Consider the following 6,206-nt stretch of genomic DNA (forward strand, 5'->3'; position numbering starts at 1 on the left):
TGCATTGGATAACCTGTTATTAAAAAGACTATACATAAAGCAAATCCAAAGTCCAAGCAGGTTGCCTCACTCTCATCCATGAGGCCCTTCTACCTTCTGCCACTGCTGCTCCAATGTGCAAGGGAAGAGATTTCAATCTGCCTTAAACTTAAACATATCCCTGCTCCCGAATCCTCGAACTTGTCTAAGGGTATCACCCCTACTCAGGACCCGGCTTGGAGGGGGAGCACAGGATCACACAACAGCTGTGTGTTCCCTTTCTCCCCACCTTGCCCCACTCTCTGGCATTCTTGCCTGTCCTGCAGATTTGTATCTTATTCAAGTTTTTTCTATGCCCCAGTCTTTAATATTTTCCCTCCAGATCTAAGCTATCAACTATAAAAGCCAGGAAGGGATTGCCTTCTCTCTCTACATTCTGCTTTTGGCATCCACTGAACTAAAGATTATCTAACAGTAAAGTTGTCCCAATAGAGGAGAAGTCAGGGTGGGAGGGGGACGTGAGAGTGAAATACTGGGAAGAAAGAAATTGGGTTGAATATTTTAATTACATTACCCAGGCTACACATCTTGTATCCCCAAGGTTGTCAAGAATATGTGTACGTGTGAACCCCGCCCCCCGGTGAGTAGTGAACTCACCAACTCCTTAGATACCGATTCCTGTTTTAGAAAAGACTTTTACTTCCTTAAATACTACCTTTACTGTTTATAAAAATTAAAGTATACAAACACACACACACACACACACACACACACACACACACACACACAAACACACGAGAGGCAGGGTGATGTCAGAGCCCTCCTCTTAACCACTATTCCCTCCCACTTCCGAAAGCAGGGAACGCATTTCATCTTGATGTAATGTCCATATGGAACAGAATTTATCACATCTACCAAATGGTGAGAAAACTTCCTAGCTTGAGTCCCTTATCCAGTTGTCATTGCCACCTTTACCTCCTCTTTGCTTTTCCCCTAAATGACTCTCCTCACCCCAAACAAACACACACATTTAGGTTTCTTTCTTTCTCTGTCTCTGTCTTTGTCTCTGTGTCTCCTTCATCTTTACTTTCTCTCTTTTTTAGCATAAAATTTACTAATCCTTCAACCTTTAAATAATAATTTAGTATATTTTCTTAATACATTAATTTTACATACAGTGTATATATTCTAATGTATATTAATTATTATAAAACCAATTAATATTGGTTATCTAGGTAAGAGTCTACCACTAAAAGATGGTAATAACAAAAGCTGACACTTACCGAGTGTTTATCATATATACCCATTATTCTAAAGACTTTATGTGTATTAAACCCATTTCCATGAAAAAAATCCTGGTACATATTATAAGAGCTTTCTATGATTTGGTGGGAAGCTGTACTGTGATTTGACAGGAAGGACTGTCACATCTGTGGAGCTTCTGTCCACAGGCTCTTCAGAAGCCTTGTGGTTATAACTTTCCTGCTTCCTAACAGAGAGGAACTGGTAGTTCCTAGTAAATCTCCTAATATTCTTTTCAACATTAACGTTCATGGAAACTTTACTTTCTGTGTAGTCTTTTTTTATAACAGTTGATCCAATTCATAGCTAAGAAATTGGTTATGCTAAAAATGTCCATTTAATTATTTTAATATTTAGTTTTCTAAATTGGACATGGCTTGGGGGGCTGGGAAAGGGAACACAAGCAACAAATGTCAGAGAGACACATGTGGGAATAAATTAAAAATGAACTTGTGCTGGGCTTGCACCCCTCTGAAAACGGCCCCAGGAGACAAGAATCCCTGGCACAGGAAAGCTCCCCCGCCCCCAGGATTGGCCCCCTGGTTGAGCAACTTAATGGAGGCTGTGTTAATGCATTAAGGGAGCAGGGGCTTTACTTCCTAATCTGCACTTTGCACTCAGCTGCAGACACACTGCAGGCATCTCTTCATGAGGTCAACATGAAAATGAATTGCTCCCTACCACGATGCAGTTGCTGTTTGATGTGTGCAGAGATGTACGTTGGGGAGGAGCAGAGTTAAAGGCCTCTCAGGGGTGGCAGAGGAAATCTGGGTTTGTCCTAATAACACACTGTGGATAGGGTTTGTAAGAAATGCCCAGTTTTTAGAAGTTGTTCCAGGTACAGCAGAGCTCCTCCTGGAAAATGGATACTTAGAAATCTGTTAAGGGTAATATATTGGAGTGCTGAATTCATTAGCTGACTTAAAACTATCCACTGGGACCAAAACAAAAACAAGAATCTGCTCACTTTCTCATTTAGGTGTTTTTACTTGTTTTATTTTCCTTATTTGATCTTAAAACTGCACAGGCTGTAGACAGGGGAAATATGACCGTGCATCTAGTTTCCTCAGGACTACCATGGTTTCTGTCTGTTGTTCTGGGCTAATTATTAAAAGCATCTCTGACACCCTTGAAGAGAATCCTAGTTTGGACAATAAGTAGACTGGCCACTCTGAGGTGACAGGGATTAAGCCACGTGCCCAACGTCATTCCATCAACGGTAAACTATGCTTTAATACTCCAAAGTCTGCTCGGGTAGAAGTTTGGCCTAGAAATTCACCATCACCATCCCTTGCCTGGTTATTTTTGTTCCTTCTTTCTCTGACACCTAATTCACCTTCTGTTTCTCAAGTACATTGATCACCAGATTTTGGTGTTCTGTTCCACATCCCCCTGCCTCACTATACCCAAGTCAACACTACTTTTTCTAAAACAGACCCATGCCCTGACTCTGTGGCTTAATTCAAGAGATTCTGAGCATCTGTCTGGCAAGGCTAACTACTGTAAAAACCACGGAGTTTTAGTAGGTTACACTGAAATAAAAATGTGTTTCTCACTAATGCAATGATTCTACATGAGAGTCCTTGGTCCAGTGGTTCTTCTGGGAAATTTTTTTTTGAAATAATGACTCAAAGACTCCTCTCCTCTTATGGTTCCACTGCTCCCTAGGGCTGGAGCGTCCTATGCTTTCAGCTGCTAGGAAAGGACAAAAAAGAGAATGGAGAAAAGACCTGGAAGTAGTATGTAGACTTCCACCCACATTCTGTGGCCAAAATTTAGAAAGATAATATATCACCAGTCTAGGTTTATACACAAGAAGGAAGGAAACAGAATTTGGTTCCAAAGTCTACTAAAGTTGTCCCATCTGGTAATCAAATACCCATTTCATTCTTTCTCTCACACATGTTTGCTAAAACATCCCCTCCTGGTGGGAGATAACTTGAAATCACACCCAGATCCTTCATTCAGCTCAAAGTCTAGGGTCTCTGAGGGATGAGCAGTCCTCTCTGTCAAGTTCAGATGTGGATCCCTGTGATCCAGTGGTACATGGACTAAGAAGATAAATTATCTACACTCTCACCACAATACCCAATATGCAAAGATGGATAGGATTGCTACAGTAAACCATTAGGATAAAAGAAGAATGGGAAATGCAGCAGTCACTGGTTCATAGCAATTCTGAAATCCTGTTGGAAAGATAGTATGAAGACCTTCTACCCTTGTAGAAGGGTTGATCCTTCTATAGCCTCCCATTTTGTTTTCTGGAAGAAACTCCCTTGTCCATTGTTCTTTGTGACTTCTGACTCTATCCTCAAAGAACCTCAGCCTTGAGGCCATCGTTTTCTATGGCTGCCTCTGAAGAGAATATTGGAATATATGTTCTCTTTAAGGAGTGAGTACATTTCTCAGCCTGTTTCCTTGGTAGTTTTACGATCTATTTACTACTAGCCAGTTTATTGTGTCCAGTCATACCCAAAGTTCTTTCCTATATATAATTTTCAAGCATGTCTCAAATTTCTGCTTTCTAATACCTGTTTCTTTTTCTCTCCTCCTCCTTCTCCTCTATTTCTGTCTGAACTTAATGGTGGCTACTTTGAGGCAATCTGAAAAAAAAAAGACATATGTAGAAATTAATTGTTATTTTCCACAAGGATGAGCATTAATAGGTCCTTGTCTCTCAAAACCACTGTCTTATGCGTTATTATTTGAGGTCTAGAAACTCAGATTTTCCAATCCTGAAAAGCCCCACATTTCTGATCTCTTTCTTCTCCGTTTCATTGTTGCTTGCAAACTTGTCAATTCCTTTCTGAGTTCAAATCTTTCTTCTGATATTTTGCTAAAGGCATTCAATAAGCCAACACATTCAAAGCTGTTTCTTTTCAATCAATTCTACTAGAAACATAAGCTTATTAGGAAGGTCTATCTTCCAAATTGTTGCAGGCACAGTTCTCCAAATATTTTACCATTGTATCACGTGGAGTGCCAGCTTTCCAGCTTCTGATACGTCATTCCTCATTGCCCACTGTCTGACCACTGAGCTATTGCCATATATTTTAGGTTATTGTTAATGGCAGCCCCCAACTTCAAAATACCCATTTTCCAATTAGTCAAAAACTACTAACTATTGTTACCAACAACTGCAAAATTCTGATGGCTGAACAACATGAGAACTTGTTTTTAATTCATGCAACAGCTTCATCATCAAGGATCTTGATCAGGTGATTCTTTGGGAGCAGAGGGCAGTGTCTCTCCTCAAAGAGATAACTTAGGAATCCAGGATATTTCCACCTTGTGGATCTGCCATCCCCTGAGGATTTAGAATTCTTTGTTTCTAGTTTTGTGGGTGGGTGTTTTAGGAACAAACTTAGTTTGTAGGGGCAAGATCTGGAATTATGTCATATCATTTCTATCTACCTCCTATTGGCTAGAATTTATGTCAATCACCCCACTTAACTGCAGTGTGAGCTGATGAATATGGCCAAGCAGTATGCAAAAGAGGAAATAGAAACTGAGTGCATCAGTTAGTTTACTGGCTTTCATCTCCACGTTGACACTTCAGTGCCTGTTCTGCAGTGTTGGACTAGACTCCTTAAACATTTCTTCTGTGCAGGGAGCTCTGTGTGAAGCTTTGCCAATAGGTGTTGCTGGAAGGGGGAAGGGGGCACCTCTTCCTGGTCTGGCATAGTAAGTTTTGCTTTCTCTTGCCCCTGCTGCACAGTCCCTGGTGCTGTGTGTTGTGACATCCAGCAGTGCTGTGTCTCAGCTGCACACCTAGTTCTTCAACAACCTTGTAGCTCCAGCATAGGACTGGTGACACCCCAGCATCCCTCTTCATGTGGGCACCATACACTCAAGGCTTCACACTGGCAGCAGTGCCCAACTCTCTTTGAACATTTGTTCAACAGATGCAGAGGACCTGAGGCCCACCAGCCTCAGGTCTTCTGCATCCTGGGGTATTGTCTCCTGTTTACCTGTGACAGTGGACCAGCTCTGACCTGGGCAAACCAGAGGATGTCTCCACTATCCAGTTGACTGCAACCACACTGCTCTAATGAGTTCTGATACCCAGGCTTGGAGTTACAAGGTTTTCCTTCCTCGGACACTCTCCCTCAGCCCTAGGATGTCCATTAGATAGAGTTCTCTTTACCTCTTTATAGTTACTTCTCTATCATAATTTAATAATTTAATAATTCTTTACAGTAAACTTCTCCTATTCAAATGATTGCATGGCCTTTGCCTTTGGTTTGGATTTAGGCTGCGACATGCACTGCATTTGGTGAGTGTATAGCAGTTTCTGTCCTAGTCTGTGTCACACATGTGAGCTCCAGACTGTTTCTGTCAAGTTCCATAACACAGGGCATATTTCATGGAGAAGAGAACTGAAACCCTGGTTTTCTGATTCTAAATCACCATAAGGGATATGGAATCATATAGGGTGTGGCAAGTGAACTTTTCAGTAGAGAAAAATCAAGTACAACAGCATTGTTTCCAAAAGATAATGGTTCCTTACCAAAGGTATTTAGGATGATAAAACAATTTCGTCAACATTAAACACAAAGTGTTATGTTTAAAATATTGAAAATAAATTTTCTTGACCCTGCCAGATTTAGATGTAAGATTAAGTAAATCATATTTTTATCCATTTCTTTCTGTGTGTAATTTTTATTGACATACTGTAAAACTGACTCTTTTAAAGTATACAATATAGTGTTTTTTAGTATATTGACAAAGTATGCTTCTATCACCACTATCTTATTCCAGATCATTTTTATCACCCTAAAAAGAAACCCTGTGTCAATTAACAGTCATTCCACTTTCCCCCTCTGCCCCCAGTCCTTAGCAACCACCATCTACTTCCTGTCTCTATGGCTTTACCTGTTCTGGAAATTTCACATAAATGCCATCATACAATATGTGGCTTCTTT

This window comes from Delphinus delphis, chromosome 17 (assembly GCF_949987515.2).
Source record: "Delphinus delphis chromosome 17, mDelDel1.2, whole genome shotgun sequence".
Lineage (NCBI taxonomy): Eukaryota > Metazoa > Chordata > Mammalia > Artiodactyla > Delphinidae > Delphinus > Delphinus delphis.